This window comes from Chlorocebus sabaeus, chromosome 14 (genome assembly GCF_047675955.1).
Source record: "Chlorocebus sabaeus isolate Y175 chromosome 14, mChlSab1.0.hap1, whole genome shotgun sequence".
Lineage (NCBI taxonomy): Eukaryota > Metazoa > Chordata > Mammalia > Primates > Cercopithecidae > Chlorocebus > Chlorocebus sabaeus.
The window spans coordinates 52382574-52401712 of record NC_132917.1 but is presented as its reverse complement, the minus strand read 5'-3'; positions in this window follow the sequence as shown (position 1 = coordinate 52401712).

Below are 19139 nucleotides of genomic sequence, written 5' to 3'. Positions count from 1 at the left end.
ACTAGGTGTATGTATTTATGGGGTAAATGAGATGTTTTGATACACTCATGCAATGCGTAATAATCACATCATAGAAGATCATATATCCAGTCCCTCAAGCAGTTATTTTTTGTTTTACAAGTAATCTAATTGTACTCTTTTGGTTATTTTATGACATACAACTAAATTATGATTGACTATAGTCACCCTGTTGTGCTATAAATTAGTAGGTCTTTTTATTCTATTTTTTGATATACAAGAGCAATCCCCACCTCTTCTCCACTCCCCCATTACCCTTCCTAGCTTCTGGGAACTATCCTTCTACTCTCTATGTTTATGAGTGCAATTGTTGTGATTTATAGATCCCACAAATAAGTGAGAACATGTAATTTTTGTCTTTCTGTATCTGGCTTATTTCACTTAACATAATGATCTCCAGTTCCACCCATGTTGTTGCAAATGACAGGATTTCATTCTTTTTCATGGCCGAATAGTATTCCATTGCATATATGTACTACATTTTCTTTATTCATTCATCTGTTGATGGACACTTAGGTTGCTTCCAAATCTTAAATATTATGAACAGTGCAACAATAACATGAGAGTACGGATATTGCTTCAATACTGATTTCCTTTCTTCTAGGTGTAGAATGGTGTTGTTCCCACCAACAGTGTACAAGCATTTGCTTTTCTCCACATTTTCACCAGCATTTGTTATTGGCTGTCTTTTGGATATAAGCCATTTTAACTGGGGTGAGATGGTATCTCATAGGAGTTTTGATTTAAATTTCTCTAATTATCGTTCATGTTGAGCACTTTTCATATGCCTGTTGCCATTTGTGTATCTTCTTTTGAGGAATATCTCTTCACGTTTTACCCATTTCTTGATTGTATTTTTAGATTTTCTTCCCATAGATTTGTTTGAACTCTTTACATATTATGGTTATTAATCTCTTGTTAGAAGGGTAGTTTGCAAATATGTCTCCCATTCTGTGGCTCTCTTCACTTTTTTAATTGTTTCTTTCTCTGTGCAGAAGCATTTTAACAGTCATGATCTAATTTGTTCATTTTTGCTTTTGCTGCCTGTGCTTGTGGGGTATTGCTCAATAAATTTTTGCACAGATGAATGCCTAGATATTTTCCTCAATTTTTTTGTAGTAGTTTTATCTTTGAGTAGTTTGAGATCTTAGGTTCAAGTCTTCAATCCATTCAAATTTGATTTTTTTTTTGTATGGTGAGAGAGAGGTGTTCAGGTTCATTCTTCTGCGTATGGATATCCAGTTTTCCCAAAACCATTTATTGAGTCCTTTTATTACAGCTTCAATCTTGTTACTTGTTATTTGTCTGTTCAGATTTTGGATGTTTTTGTGGTTTGGTTTTGGTAGGTTATATAGGTGTATAGAAATTTGTCCATTTTTTTCAAAAATTTCCAATTTGTTGACTTATAGTTGCTCATAGTAGCTATAATAATTCTTTGAATTTCTGCTATATCAATTGTAATGTCTCCTTTTGAATTTCTGATTTTTTTTTTATTTGGGTCTTCTCTCTCTTTTGCCTTAGTTTGTCTGGCTAAAGCTTTGTCAATTTTTGTTTAACATTTCAAAATAACATAATTTTGTTTTACTGATCTTTTATAGTCTTCATTTCAATTACATTTATTTCTTCTCCGATATTTATTATTTCTTTTCTTCTAGTTTTGGGTTTGGTTTGCTTTTGCTTTTCTAATTCTTTAAGATGCACTGTTAGATTTTTTATTTGAAGTTTTTTCTCCTTTTTTATGTAGGCACTTACAGCTAAAACTTCCCGCTTAATACTGCTTTTGCTGTGTCTCATAGGGTTAATATATTTTGTTTGCATTGTCAATTGTTTCACAAGATGTTTTTATTTCCTTATTAATTGCTTTGTTGACTCTGTGATCATTCAGGATTATGTAGTTTAATTCCATGTATTTGTATAGTTTCCAAAATTCCTTTTATTATTAATTTCTAGTTCTATTTAATTGTGGTCAGAGAAGATGCTTCATAATATTTCATCATTTTTGGATGTTTAAGACTTGTTTTATAGCCTAACATGATTTAATCTTGAGAATAATCCATGTGCTGAAGAAAATAATGTGTATTCTGCAACCATTAGATGGTATGTTCTGTAAATATCTATTAGGTCCATTTGGACTATAGTGGAGATTAAATCTGATGTTTCTTTGTTGATTTTCCATCTAGAAGATCTGTGCATTTATGAAAGTGGGCTGTTGAAGTCTCCAACTATTACTGTATTGGAATCTGTTTCTCTTTTTGGCTGTTCACTGTTTGGTGCATATATACTTAAAATTATTATATCTCCTAGCTGAATTGACTCTTTTATCACTATATAATGTCCTTCTTTGTCCTTTATTATAGTTTTTGTCTTGAAATCTATTTTTTTCTGATACAAGTATAGTGACTCCTGCTCTTTTTTGGTTTCCATTGGCATGGAATATCTTTTTCCATCCCTTTATTTTCAGTTTATGTGTGTCTTTATAGGTTAAGTGTATTTCTTACAGGCAATAGATAAATGGGTTTGAATTTTCATTCATTTAGCCAGTCTATGTCATTTGATTAGAGAATTTAGTCCTTTTACACTCAGTGTTATTATTGATAAGTAAGGACTTACTCCTGCCGTTTTTTTGTTTGTTTTCTGGTTATTTTCTGGTCAACTCTTCATTCTTTTTTTCCTTCCTCTCTTCTTTTTTTGTGTAGGCAATTCTCTCTGGTGAAATGATTTAGTTTCTTGTTTTTTATTTTTTTGTAACTGTTGTATTTATTCATTTATTTATTTTTTGGTTTGTTACTGTGAGGCTTGCACATACTGTCTCATAAGTCATTATTTTAAGCTGATAACAACTTAGCACTGTTTGCATAATCAAAAATAAGACAAATAAAAACTACACCTTAATTCATTCTCCATCTTGTAAACTTTTTGTTGTTTCTATTTATATCATATGGTACTGTCTATGTATTGATAAGTTGTGGCACTTATTATTTTTTATTGGTTCATCATTTAGTTTTTCTGTTTAGTATAAGAGTAGTATACACACCACAGTACCAGTGCCATAATATTCTGTGCTTTTCTGTATAGTTAACTATAACCAATGAGTTTTGTACCTTCGAATGATTACTTAATGCTCATTAATGTCCTTTTCTTCAAATGAAATACTCTTTTTATTATTTTTTCTAAGACAGGTCTGGTGTTCATGAAACCCCTCAGCTTTTGCTTGTCCAGGAAAATCTTGATTTCTTTTCGTGTTTGAAGGATATTTTCACAAGCTATACTATTCTATGGTAAAAGTTGTTGTTGTTGTTGTTTCCTTCAGCATTTTAAATATGTCATACTACTCTCTCCTTTTCTGTAAGGTTTCTGCTGAAAAGTCTGCTGCTAGATGCACTGGAGCTCCATTGTTCGTTACTTGTTTCTTTACTCTTGCTGTTTTTTGGATTCTTTTTTATCCTTGACCTTTGGGAGTGTGATTATTAAATACCTTGAGTTAGTCTTCTTTGTGTTAAATCTACTTGATGTTCTTTAACCTCCTTATAATTGGATATTGATATCTTTCTGTAAGTTTGGGAAGTTATCTGTTAATATCCCTTTAAATAAACTTTCTACCCCTACCTCTTCCTCTTCCACCTCTTTAAGGCTAATAACTCTTAGATTTTCCATTTCAAGGTTATTTTCTAGATCCTATAGGTGTGGTTCACTTTTTTTAATTCTTTTTTTCTTTTGCCTCCTCTGACTGCATTTTCAAATAGCTTGTCTTCAAACTCACTAATTCTTTCTTCTGCTTGACCAATTCTGTTATAGACTCTGATGCATTCCTCATTATGCCTAATGCATTTTTCAGCTCTAGAATTCCTGCTCGATTCTTTTTAATTATGCCAATTTTTTTTGCTGAATTTATCTGATAGAATTTTAAATCCATTTTCTGAGTTATCTTGAATTTCTTTGAGTTTCCTCAAAATAGATATTTTGAATTATCTGCCTGAAAGGTCACATATCTCTGTTTCTCCAGAATTGGTCCCTGGTGCCTTACTTAGTTCTTTTGGTGAGATAATGATTTCCTGGATTGTCTTGATACTCTATGTGATACAGCAAAAGCATCCCTCTTAGTTTATAAGAGTGCATGGGTGCATGAGGGAAATTTATAAGTGTTTACCTCAATAAGGGGAATAAACTTCAAATAATCTAATGCATCTTATAGAATTAGAAAAGCAAGAACAAATCAATCCCAAATTTAATAGAATAAAAGAAATAATAAAGATTGGAGAAGAAATAAATGAAATTGAAATGAACATCACACAAAAAAATTAAACAAAAACATGGTTTTTGAAATAAACAAAAATTGACAAAGCTTTAGCCAGACAAACTAAGAAAAAAAGAGAGAAGATCCAAATAAATAAAATCCGAAATGCAAAAAGAGACATTACTATGATACTGCAGAAATTCAAAGGATCATTAATGAGTTACTATATGCCAATTAATTGGAAAATCCAAAAGAAATGAAACAAATTTATAGATACATACAATCTACCAAGATTGAACTAAGAAGGGAGCTAAATCTGGACAGACCAATAATAAGTAAGGAGATCGAAGCCATAATCATAAAAAAAAATCTCCCAGTAAAGAAAAACTCAAGACCCGATGGCTTCACTGCTGAATTCTACCAAACATTTAAAGAACTAATATCAATCCTATTAAACTGTTCAGAAAAATAGAGGAGGGAATACTTTAAAACTCATTCCACAAGGCCATTATTACCCTGATACCAAGACCAAAGACATATCAAATAAAAAACTACAAGCCAGTATCTCTGATGTGATACAAAAGTCCTCAACAGAACACTAGCATATTAAATTCAACAATACATTAGAAAGATCATTCATTGTGACCTAGTTGGATTTATCTTTGGGATACAAGGATGGTTCAAAATATGAAAATCAATCAATGTGGGCTGGGTGCGGTGGCTCATGCTTGTAATCCCTGCACTTTGGGAGGCAGAGGTGGGCAGATCACAAGGTCAGGAGATCAAGACCATCCTGGCTAACATGGTGAAACCCCATTTCTACTAAAAATACAAAAAAATTAGCCGGGCGTGGTGGCGGGCACCTGTAGTCCTAGCTACTCCGGAGGCTGAGGCAGGAGAATGGCGTGAACCCGGGAGGCGGAGCTTGCAGTGAGCTGAAATCATGCCACTGCATTCCAGCCTGGGTGACAGGGTGAGACTCTGTCTCAGAAGAAAAAAAAAGAAAATCAATGCGATACATCATATCAACAGAATGAAGGATAAAAACCGTGTGATCATTTCAACTGATACTTAAAAAGCATTTGATTAAATTCAACATCTCTTTATAAGAAAACCTCTCAAAAAACTGGGTGTAGAAGGAATATACATGAATATAATAAAAGCTATGCATGACCGACCCACAGCTAGTATCATAGTGACTAGGGAGCAACTGAAAGTCTTTCTTCTGATATCTGGAATATGACACAGATGCCCACTGTCACCACTGATATTCACCATGGTACTGCAAGTCCTAGCTAGAGCAATCAGACAAGAGAAAGATATAAAAGGCATCCAAATTGAAAAGAAGTAAGTTAAATTATTCTTGTTTGCAGATGACACTGAAGTAGGATATTTCCCTGACATCTTTGCAGGACTTGTAACAGAGGTGCCTTGTTTACTCAGCCTGCCACTCTCAACTGCTTCTCAGAGGGAGCACAGGAGTGGGCAAGACTGGAATCGGAGTGCATGAGTGCTGGAATCAGCCTGCTGCTTCCGTGCCAATGGGATCAAACTCCACTCACTTGGACCCATTGCGTTTCACCCTTCACAGGAGGGAGCACGCAGCTGAGTGGGTGCAGGAGCCAGAGCAAGTACTTTTGGATGTCAGCAGGAGCAAACTCTACGCAGGCCCTGTGGCAGCATCTAGGCGGAGTGCCTGTGACTCCCAAAGCCCCAGGAGCCATGTTACAGTGCGCCTTTACCTCTGCTATCTGCAGACAGCTTAAGTGTTTACAGCTCGGTGGGTCCTCTGCCCTTTTGCTGAGGCAACTGCCCTCTGCCAGTGAGGGCAAAGGGCTAGTGTGACAGCATTTTGTATCTGCATTTATGGCTCCTAAGCTCTTGTCCAGCATCCAGGAGAAATGAGGTTGCACAAACAAATTGAAAGATTGTAAATGTGGGGGATTTTATTGTCAATGAAAGTGGCTGTCAGTGGGACAGGGAGCTGAAAAGGGGATGGGGGAGGGGGTAGGCAATCTTCTCCTGAAGACTCACCATCTCCGGTCAGATTTTGCTCTGAAGTTATGCCATCAAGCTGTCCCTCTGAAGTCAAGTTACTTCTCTCTGATGTCCAGCCATAGTCCCTGATGTCCACCTGTTTCTTCCTTCTGCTGGCTGAGTCTGGGATATTTATAGACACAGGATGGGGTGGGGCAGGGCCATGGATGGTTTAGGAAAAGGCAACATTTGAGCTGGAAAACAGGGAAAGAAATTCTCACTTTGGGCTGTGGGTTTTAGGCTTTTTGGCTTGAAGGTCAGGCTTCACCATGGACCTGCCCTTTTCTGCCTAGAATTTCCCTATCCCTGCTGGTTATTCAGAGCTCAAACATTCTTCAGAAAGCTGGAGATGAATGCTTCCAGGACTGGGCCCATCCTTTCAAGGCAGTAGGTTCCCTTCTGGCCCAGGGTATGTTTAGAAATGTTCAGGAGCTAGAGTCTGGAACAGGGGCCTCAGGTCTCTGATTGATACCCTTTCCTGCCATGGTTGAGGTGGTAGCCAATATGCAAGACAAAGTCCTCCCTGCTTTTCCCTTTTGTCTCCTCAAGCAAAAGGAAGGGGTATCTTTCAGAGCTGCAAACCGTGCAATCTAGAGTTCGGGAAGTGGCAATGCCAGTGCTCTCTTAGCAGCTCCAGCTGGTGCCTCAGTTGGTCGTGTGCCCCCGAGTCCACTCGCTCTGGACCCAGTTTGGCACTAGGACTCACCTAAGTCTTGCAGTCCTTGTGGCCTAGACTGCCTTTCATGTTTATTTAGAGCCCTACAGCACCTTAGCCCACAGTGGCGAGGCTTGTGGGAACTCAATTTCGGGCCACCGGGATCCGTGATTCTCCTCTGAGTAGGACTGGTTTTTAATTGCTCCTTCCATGGGTGGGCGTCAGCTGAGATTTTTCTGAATTTCTTTTCTGCTATACTACTACAGCACTGAATTTGGTGCCTCACAATTACTGTGCTGTCTCTCCCGCAGCATGTGAAATGCTCTCTGCACACCCTTGCTGCTGCTGTGGGTGGGGCAAGGGTGGCATTGGCTATTCAAGACTGGTTGTCCACATTTTCAGTGCCTCTTTCAGTGATACAAAGTTACAACCAGGTACTGTGAGTGCTCACCTGATTTTTGGTTCTGATGAAGATGCGTTTCTTGTGTAGATAGTTGCTAGACTGGTGTTCTTGGGGTGGGAGTGACAGGAGGAGACAATTGTTGGAGCCTTATGTTCTGCCATCTTGCTCTCACTGCATAGTGACCCTATTCTCACTTAGGAGAGACAAGCACTGACTTGAAACTCCCTCTTTGCGTAAATTGCATCACCCAATGGAAGGGGAGATTTAAACATTTTTCTGGTAGAGATAAAATCTTATAGTCTAACTACATCTAGCCTGTTAGACAGTAGTAAAGGCTAAAAGAATAATTACTGGAAATTATTTTAAGCAGATAATATATATATCATCAGAAAATAATATTTTATTGCTTATACATTTTTAGCAGAAATATTAAGTTAATTTTATTATACTATTATAACAATATGGTATGAAAGGGTGGGTTCAAATAGAAATAAAGATTAGAATTTGGAGTATAGGATCCTTTTTATGAATAAGATAGATTTTGGATAAACAGCAGTGTTTAAAGCCTGGGAACGAAAAACACAATTGGTATTTGAGCAAGGAGAAGAAATTGGAGGAATTGAAATCCAAGCTTCAGGGCTGATCCCAGTGTCTAGATGTGTGGCTTTATTAAGAGGTGGCATACATGTGTGGAATTTTACCTAGAGAATAGACTCACAGACAAGGGAATTTAGAAAGAACTGAAACAACTTCTCAAGTAAATTATTATGGGGGAGTGGAGAGTGGAATGAAGGCCTGGGATACAACTGTTGGATCTAATATGGGAGTTGCTGCCTTTCTCCCTACATTGGTTTTGAGCATCATTTTTCAAATGGCACATAAGGATTCATAAATGCTGGAAAGAATAAGGAAATGACCAACACAGAGGAGATCTTATGAGCTCTGAATAGCAGGCAGAGAATTAGGTGTTCTGAGTGTTATCACGATTTTAATACTGCCATGTTTATTCCTTACCAGACTTCTCTACTCTTGGCAAAGTAGGCTTTGTATTGTCTATCCACCCTTTCTTAAACATCTGTCTCTCCTCTGAATTTTTAAAAGTATTTACAATTTAGATTCTTAAAACTGTAAATGTAATGAGGACAGAGATACTCCTTAAAAGTTGTTTTTTGTTTTGTTTTTGTTTTTATTTTTTGAGACAGAGCCTGTTGCCAGGTTAGAGTGCAGTGACGTGATCTTGGCTCACTGCAACCTCCTACTCCCTGGTTAAAGTGATTCTCCTGCCTCAGCCTCCCGAGTAGCTGGGATTATAGGTACGTGCCACCACGCCCAGCTAATTTTTGTATTTTTAGTAGAGATAGAGTTTCACCATTTGGCCAGGATGGTCTCGATCTCCTGACCTCATGATTTGCCCACCCTGGCCTCCCAAAGTGCTGGGGAGTTACAGGCATGAGCCACCACGCCCAGCCAAAAAGTTTTCTTTTTTTTTTTTTTTTAATTCTTTGTATATGTCCCCTGTATTTAACACAAAATTTAGTGCTTAGTAAATGATGAATGCTTTGAACAAAAAGTTTTAAATTATCTCAAAAATGAGTAAGTTAAGAGATGCAATTTGCCCTATCTAACATTTCCTGGATTTTCACCTTGGCTTTGACCTGAACCTCAGGTTATTATTATTATCTACAATGAAAAACATAAGACCATCAGTCCAACTTGTTATTCTTTAGGGAATCTTCCTCTACACACAAAATGTAAATATCTGTTGTAGTAATTTTAAGTAAAACATATAGTGTAAAAGAAGGCTTTTAATCTAATGTTCCAGTTAGCTTTAAAATGGGAACATGTTGTGGAGTAAAAGTTCCAGTTTTTTTTCTCAAAGTGGAACAAACTGTGATCAGATTTATGTTAGATGATAAAACTCTTGAGTTTGCTATGTAAATTTACTTTAAAGTGTGAGATAATTATACATATAATTTATTTTTCAATATATAAGAATCTCAAATTCTAATTCCAGAACTTGGCATAATCTACAATAAGAGCATAAGAATTGTTCTGGTCCCATCAAAGCAGGTTTATAGCTAAGAATGTTTGGTATTTCTGTAAAGGTAATCTGTGTAAATAACAATATCAAATGAATCAAAGTGTCAGTTTATTGTATATCTTTTAAGATCATGGGTTAAAAGAAGAATTGTTCCCTTTTTGCTTCTCGCCTTACTTCCCCAGGCTCAACAACGTTTTGCCAGAAAATTCTTTCACACGTAAAAACATAATCCTTTTTTTTCCTGACCAACATTTTTCTGTATTTATACATTGCCAAAAACATATTTCATCCAACTAATTTTTATATTACACAATGCTCTTCACAGTATAGGTTCTACCTCTGTGTTTATTCTGTCTCCTGGTACTTTATAACTGAAGAATGTTAAACTGCTTCTCTTCACCAAATAACACACTCTTTCCAAATTCCTTTCCAATGTGCATACTATTTCTTCCTCTTGAAATGCTTTCCATATCAATGGCATTTCTTAGACATTCTTTTCATTTCAGCCTATTTCATTTCAATATTAAAATTTTGACCCCTTTGGAATATTCTCTTGACTCCCACAAACAGATTATGTATTTCTTCTTTGCTTCCACAATCTTAATGCAAATAAATATCCCAGGTAAACATCCTGTACTGTGATTCTTTTAATATAATATACCAAAACTGAAGATCTGTCTTTTAGTAGTTTATGTTGTGAGATAATTCATTATGGTTATATCATATTCCTACATGGTCCAGGCCTTCTGAGCAAAGGGTGCTGTTAAGAATTTTGCATGCCAGAAAGCTTTGGAATCTAGAAATTATGTCCTCCTAAAGATAAAATCTCTTTCTATAGAGATGCCGTTTCTCTTTCCCCCATTAAATGTATTTAATGAGTAATCTCTCTCTTTGGAGAGGAAGATGGTGATGTGTGTCAGCAGTCTATAAAAACTAAAAGGCTCTAAATTTTAGGATCCCTCCCCTGTGATGCAAACCTACTACTACATCCACAGGTTAGCATCTGCCTTCATCCCATTGCCCTATGGGGATAGCATCTTTCGGAACTAAGACATTGTTCTTGCTGCTGATTTTTACTGTAAACAGACAGTGTTTTGGCCGGTTGCGGTGGCTCACACCTGTAATCCCAGCACTTTGGGAGGTCAAGGCGGGCAGGTCACAAGATCAGGAGATGGAGATCATCCTGGATAACACAGTGAAACCCCGTCTCTACTAAAGATACAAAAAATTAGTGGGGCGTGGTGGTGGGCGCCTGTAATCCCAGCTACTCGGGAGGCTGAGGCAGGAGAATGGCTGAATCTGGGAGGTGGAGCTTCCATTGAGCCAAGATGGAGCCACTGCCCTTCATCCTGGATGATAGACTGAGACTCCACCTCAACAAAAACAAAAACAAACAAACCAAAACTGTGTTTCTGACTGAGGCTTTATTTGGTAGTATACATATATAAAACTGTGGAAGGCTAACTAGTTACCTTGCCAACAGGATAAAACTCAGCATCCTCACAGTATTTAACTTTGTAAGCTCAGGGCTTGGGGTAGTGCCTGACATGTAGCAAAAACTTATTAAATATATTTTATTTACAAAATAAAATGAATGAATAGTTGGGCTAGTCACTGAAAGGTAGAGGAAGATTTTCATTGATGTACCCAGTATTAGTATATATTGTGAATGATATTGAAACTGAGCCTAAAGATTACTGATGTCCTATCTAACACACCCTTCTTGTATATCTGCACTTTTCATTGTCTTTAAAGATATTTTATTATTCTGTGCTGAAAACCAATTGTAATGCAAATGATTTCTTATCCATAGAAAAACAAATAAAATTTGTCCTGTGGATTTTGATCAGTTTAACATTTATTTGTAAATTCATGTCCACATTGTTGATTGCCTAAATTGATTACAGTATATATTGCCTACACATATATATATATTTTTTGGATTTTCCTTTAAATTGATTTTAGCGTCTTATCGGTTTGTCACTAATTAATGTTAGATAAAATCTTAGACATGTATTCTTTCACTTAATAGTTCTATTAAGGTCATAATTTTATCTTGTTTTATAATCCATTAATACCAGTAATGTATTCTTAGCATCATGAAGTGTACAATGTGTGTACGTGTGTGTGTATGTGTCTCCGTGTGTGAAAGAGCTATTCTATTTTGTTGTTTTGGACTTTTCCTCATTTTCCTTTCTTTGGGATTTTCCAAATCACTGAATGTCTATAATCATTGCAATATTTTGATTACTCTGTAATGTATTTTAGTGTGGGCTACAGATTTTGCAGCATTTAAATGATGCTAGAGAAATAGTATATAGTGAAGGAAACCACAACATGCCACCCCAAAATATGCTGATTTGGCATACTGATCATTTTGAACTTAAGGCACTGGAGAAACAGCAGTTGCAGAAGGAGCTGTCTTAACTGCCCTTTCCTACATGTAGCAAGCCATAAAAATTCTTGTGGGAAAGATGGCTCCCTTTTACTAAGATGAGAAGATAACTCTTATCAGCTCAGAGATGGTACTAGAGGAATCTGCAAACATTACTCCATTAATTTCTTCCCATATGTTTATCTTCCCACAGTTGCTCACCTCTGTGAGCCTAAAAACTGTTTTTCTTTGTCTTGCCACTTCTCTAAAATTACTTTTCTTTGTTGAAGATGCTATATAAGCCAAAGTTCTAAAACCACTGGTTTGGGTTACTTTTCATTGCTGTTTCTCCCATGAGATGTGAGCTGCAAACATTAATAAACTTGCTTGTCTTTCTCTTGTTAATCTGTTTTCTGTTGTAGAGGTCTGTTCCAACTTACGAGGGTTGAGGAGAAATTCTATATCCTCCCAGCAATCATAAGCTTGACAAAAGAACCTCCAACCCTGACCAACCTTTTGCATTATAATACAGAGTAATACAGGTTTGTAAAATAAATAAATGAATATTTACTTTATAAAGGGGAATCTGGTGTAGCCAGTATGAGGAGTGTCTTGGTAGAATGAGTCATACTCATGCTGTGACATGACTGAGCACGCAGATGCTCAGTCATGTCAGGTGTGAACACTTGAATGGTTGCTGAGAATGTTCACACTGCTGGCTGCAAATCTTGCCTGCAGACATTATGAAGTTATTTATCTCTAGTTCCCTTCAATAAAAGACCGGAAAAAATATTTTTCACAAATAATTTTGCTCAGGACATGAAATTAGTGAGAAAGTCCTTAATTACTATTATTATACAGATTTATTCTCCCATTCATGAGAAATCCAAACTACTAAAATTCAAAATTTACATATACAGAGTAATTATTATATTACAAAACAATAATAGCGTAACAATAATCATCTTAAAACAATAATAACCAAAAAAGTGAAGTTATAGGCTTTACTCAGATTTTATCAGCTTTTTTTTTAAACTGCTATTTCTTACCTATTGCAGGATCCAATTTAGGATCTCACATTGTGTCTAGATGTGGTGGCTCCTTAGTCTCCTCCAGTCTATGACAGTTCCTCAGTCTTTCCTTGTCTTTTATAACCTTGATACTTTTGAAGAGTATTGGTCTAGTATTGTAGAATGTCCCTCAGTTTAGGATTGGTTAATATTTTCTCATGATTAACTCTACACCTATGCACAGTATCTCCTTATTGGAAGAATACCACAGAATTATATGACTTCAGAAGTTCATTATATGAGAACGTGCATGATGATTTTCTTATTGGTGATATTAACCTTGATCGTTTGTCTACAGTGGTATTTGCCAGGTTTCTTCACTGTAGGGTAAGTATTGCTCTCTATAATTAGAAAGATAAATATTTTAAGAGAGCTACTTGGAGTATATGCAAATATCCTGTTTCTCATTCAATTTTAACCCACTATTTTTGGCATTCATTGGTAGATTCTGCCTGCAGCCATCATCGCTGAGGATTTCTAATGGTGATTTTCTATTTCTCTAATTCGTTCTACATGTGTTCATTATAATTTTCCTCGAAGGACTGCCCTTTCTCACATATTTATGCATTCAGTTATTTATGAATATTTTAGTTAAAATCCAATACTATCGACATTTATTTTATTATTCAAGTGGTTCCAACTTTGGTCATTGGTAACTTTTTCAGGTTGGCTCCTGTGTCTTTCAACATATTCAATTTTTTAGTTTTTGACCTTTCTTTACTTTCTAACACTGCAGTATACTCCAGGATTTTCCTTGTCCCAGCCCTGGAATGAGCCACTTCTCTAGAGAGCCTTGGTCCTTTTGTTTTGGAGTATGACGGCTATACATTTTTAAAAACTTGCAAATATGATAAATTATTCTCTTCAATATTTCATGCGGGAAGTTTCTAGTATTTCATAACTGAATGATTTTCTTGAGAAATTTTTGTATGTTCCCATGAAATTAGAAAAAAGCTATAAATAGAATAATATAAATGGGAAGGTAATTGATTTCATGTGTTAGTCTTCTGTGAGGCAATGTAATTCTCAGGAACAAAGGCAATAAGAAAAGAGAGAGAGATTCTGAGTCTCCAGAAAGGCAGTCAATATTTATTGAATTCTAACTTATAAGGAGTACTATGAGAAGTGCTGCAATAAGTAAAATATGTGGCCCCTGTCCTAAAGAAGCTGTGGTGTCACAATGAGACAAGGATAAACATTTAACAAAGGAACAAGTATTAAAGTATGAGGGATCATATGGGTCACATGTTACGTTTTATTCCAGTGTTTCAACATTATATTTCTCATTCAATCACTCTTATTAGATCTTCTCTTCTGCAAAAGAAAGCTCACTCTTTTTAAGGACCAACTAAAATTCAATTCTTCCATCATTTTTTCCTTTGTGTTGTTTTTTAATTCTTTAGCTATGTATTGAACACCTACTGTGTGCAAAGAAAAGTGAAAGCAAGATAATGTCACAAGACAACATTACAGCAAATTTGGTTATAAAGCAAAGTGACTCTTATTCAAAATTCATGCTTGAAGCAGCATCCATTCAAAAGAATAAGATGAAAGTGTTCCCTGCTCAATAGCAGAAGAATGCATTTTATAAGTTAGACACTAAGAAACAGAACAATAGAAAAAAATGGATTGGATAGCATCAGGTTACTTTTTTCTGAAAGCTAAAGCAGAAGTGACAAACTGATCTGTTTTGAGATATATTTGCTTCCTTAAAATTTCCGTTTGATTATGTGGCATTTAGCATGAGTTACGCCATTTTGATTTGGTCTGGTCTGTTGGGGCTTAGTACAGGACCTCAGCCTAAAACAATGACTTCCCATAATTTTTGTGTAATAATAGTAAGGTAATTAAAATGTCTTTCTTGATTTTTAGGAATTTTCAGCTCATAGAGATCAATCCTCTCTGTCCTCCCAAATCCACAGTTTTGTTTCATTTTCTAAATTCTGAAAACACCTATGCACAGTAGTAAACCTCTGAGAATGGGTGTAGAATTTTCTGTCTGTATTGTTTTCTATGTAGGTTTACTTCATTACATTCTCTTAGAGGTTTGATTTGCTTTAGTGAAAACTCTGTTTCATCAACTCTTTTATCCTCACAGTATTGGCCAGTTGTATTTAGATAATAGATGGATATTAAATGTGTATTATCATTGTCAACATCAAATGCATTTAGTAAGTAGAATACAAGTCTCCTGGATTCAAAGAACTGCCTTACTCTTCTAACTGCTTAAATGTTGATAATACTTCATAGCCTTGCTGTGAGGATGAAATGAGCTCCTACATGCAGCATTTAGAAGAAACTTGGGACATAGTAAACACTTAATGTTATTAATTTTTAACATGTGTTTATAAGTAACATTAATATTATATGTGATAAATGCATGGTTTTATTTACTATGCAATGGTTAGCAATGAAAAAGAGTAATATATTCAGATTTGGATAACTGAATTTTAATTAAGGACCAAATGCCAATATCACTTTTCTTGACGGTCTTCCTATTTCTGTTCAATATTCCTACAGAAATTTATTTTTTCCTACTGCAATATTTAGAGAAATAATTGTCTAAATATAATTGTTTAAAACTGTTAGCCATCTCTGAGCTCTATCTAGTTAGTGAGATTTCAGTGCTGTTAGAGTCAACAAGTGGCCAAGAAATGCCTTCGTCCCACATGCTTCCTCCTTCCACAAGGGTTCGGTGAGTCCTTTGTGCATTGCAAGTGTTCGTAGATGCACAGAGTTGCATTCAAGCTGAAATGTTTTTAAATTGTTATGTAATGCTAAGAATATACCAAGAAATACTTATAAAACATACAAAAAGTATGAAGAACACCTATTTATGACCTAATTTAAATAAAAAATAAATTACCATTAGTTTGAAATTATTTGTGTATCCCTTCTCCATCAACAATAACCACTTTCCTGAATAAATTCTACTTCTTAGTCCTGATAAAGAACAAAGTTGAAGTACTATAATACCTAATGTCAAGGTCTATGAAAGTTGCTGCAATTAGCACATTGTTGTATTAGTGAAGTAACGGAAACACAGACCAATGAAAAAAAATAGACAGCTCAAAAATAGAGCCACTCTAAATAATAAACTGATATTTGGTAGGCAATTCCATAGAGAAATAATAGTCTTTGAACGATTTTTGCTAGAGCAACTGGAGATGTATATATACAAAGGAGGGGCCTAGACACAAATCTTCACCTGAAAAAGGTCAAGAAGCGATAGTCACAAATCTTATACCTTACACACACACACACACACAATGGTTCAAAGCACAAAAGTATAAAACTTGAAAACTAGAACATCTAGGTAACGTGGGTTTGATGATGAATTTTTAGATATAACATCAAAAGCATGATAGATGAAAAAATTGCTAAGTTGAATGTTATTAACTTAAAAACCTCTCCACAAATGTTGCTGTTAAGGAAATGAAGACAGCCACAGACTTTTGTCTTTTGCAATTTGTCACTGGGAAAATGAAAATTAAAAAAACAATGGGACCGTGAGTGGTGGCTCATGCCTCTAATCCCAGCACTTTGGGAGGCTGAGGAGGGCAGATAATATGAGGTCAGGAGTTTGAGACCAGCCTGGCCAACATGGTGAGACACATCTCTACTAAAAATATAAAAATTAGCTGGGTGTAATGGTGTATGCCTGTATTCCCAGCTACTCAGGAGGCTGAGGCAGGAGAGTTGCTTGAATTTGGAAGACAGAGGCTGCAGTGAGCCCACATCGTACCACTGCACTCCAGCCTGGGCAATCTCAGCACTTTGGGAGGCCAAGGTGGCAGATTGCTTGAGTTGGAGACCAGCCTAGGCAACATAGCAAAACCCCCTCTCCACAAATAATAAATAAATGCAAACATACATGCATACATAAGAAAGAAAAAAGAAAAAAATAAAACTATCCAGGCATGGTAAAGTGTGCCAGTAGTCCCAGCTACTCAGGAGGCAGAAGTGGGAGTATCACCTGAGCCAGGGAGGTCGAGACTGCAGTGGTCCCTGATTGTGCCACTGCACTCTAACCTGGGCAACAGAATGAGACCCTGTCTGGAAAAAAAAAAAGAAAGAAAAAATGAGAAAATAATATATACTAATTAGAAAAGCAAAAATTTTTAAAAACATAATATGAACTGCTGATGAAGAAGTGGAGCAATAGGAACACTTGTTTATGCTGGTGGAGTGCAAAATGGTACAGCCACTTTGTAAGACAGTTCAGCAATTTCTTTTTTTAATTTCCAGCTTTTATTTTAAGTTCTGGGGTACATGTGGAGTATGCGCAGGTTTGCCCCATAGGTAAATGTGTGCCGTGATTGTTTGCTGCACAGATCATCCCATCGCCTAGGTATTAAGCCCAACATCCATTAACTGTTCTTCCTGATGTTCTCCCTCTTCCCAACCCTCACCCTCCAAAAGGCCTCTGTGTGTGTCGTTCTCCTCCATGTGTTCTCATCACTCAACTAACACTTTATAAAGTGAGAGCATGAGGAGTTTGGTTTTCTGTTCCTGCATTAGTTTGATGAAGACAATGGCTTCCAGCTCCATCCATGTCCCTGAAAAGGACATGATCTCATTTGTTTTTATGACTGCATAGTATTCCATGGTATATATGTACCACATTATCTAGTCTATCATTTATGGACATTTAGGTCAATTCCATGCCTTCGCTATTGGGAATACTGCCTAATTGAACAAACGTGGGCATATATCTTTATAATAGAATGATTTATATTCCTTTGGATATAGATCCGGTAATGGGGTTGCTGGGTCAAATCGTATTTCTGCCTCTAGGTCTTTGAGGAATCACCACACTGTCTTCCACAATGGTCGAACTGATTTACACTCCCACCAACAATGTAAAAGTGTTCCTTTTCTCTACAACCTCACCAGCATCTGTGGCTTTTTGCCTTTTTAGTAATAGCCATTCTGACTGGTGTGAGATGGTATCTCATTGTGGTTTTGATTTGTATTTCTGTAATGATCAGTGACATTGAGCTTTTTTTCATATGTATAATGTTCATATGTATATAGAGAGACATGATGAATTGAAAGATTTAACATTAGTTGAGTTATGTCCCCTAGGTGCTTCCCTTCTGGATCCACCCTCTTGTTTGAAGAAGTCACACTTCTCCAGGGCTCCTCTCAGCCAAAGAGAGAATATGGTTGGGGTGCTAGTGCCAGCCTATTTTTGTTAGACAGAGATATAGGTAATGAGAGACTTGAATCAGGGTCTCCTCTTTGGCCTGGCAAAGCCTTTTTTTTTTTTTTTTTTTAAATAGCTACACTTAAATCTAAGACTTTTCCTAGGCAATTTTCTTTCTTTTCCTTGTTCCTTCAATTGTATCAGCAATCATCATGGCTCATTTCACCTTTTCTTGCTATCTCTTCTTTATCTTTCATGGACATTTTCTCCCCAATCTCTTTGCACCTCTAATCCCATTTTGGCATCTGTTTCTTAGAAGACTAATATGTTTTATTTTCCGTCTTCTTACGTTTCTGTTTCTCTCCTTTTTGTTTCCTCAACTTATTTTTCTTATTACATCCTTCCCCTGCTCAACTTCACTGGAAGTTACATACTCTGTTTCCATATTTTTAGAAATGACACTTAAAAATTTACCATGCGTAATTATAAAAATCTAAATCATTTTAAAACTCAGTGAGACATTGTTTGTGTTGTTCTTATTACTTTGTACACAAATATTTGTTCAGAGTTATCCACATATTCATTCAATTGATAATTTATAATTTCACTATATCTAACTATGGATTTTTATTTATTTATATATTTGTTTTTATTTACATTTTCATTAGTTTCCTGAATTTGTGGTTGGTGGCATTCAACAGTTTCAAAACATTCACATCAAGTTTTACTTCGTCAATTTTCTTTCTTTCATCTTTCTGTAATTGTTTATATTTTATTTATTCTCTATTTTCCGTATCTCTTAGCTTCTTCATATTTCCCATCTTTTATCTTTTTGGGCTGCGTGATGCATGGTTACTGCAGATTTATCTTCCAGATTATCAATTGTTTAGCTTATTTTGTTCACTCAATGTTCTATTAAACTTTAAATATAAATTATTGTAATTTTTATTTTTAGAAGTTCTATTTAGTTTTCTTTTTAGTCAGCTTGGTCATTTAAAAAATGATTTCTTGTAATTTGTTTATATTTTCCATGTTGTCATATTTTGTTAAGCATATTAAACATAAATTTTATGGTATTTATCTAATAATTTCAACATGGATAGTCTTTCATTATGGGTAGTGTTTATAGGACTGAAAATGCTGTTTGTAGTTTCTCTC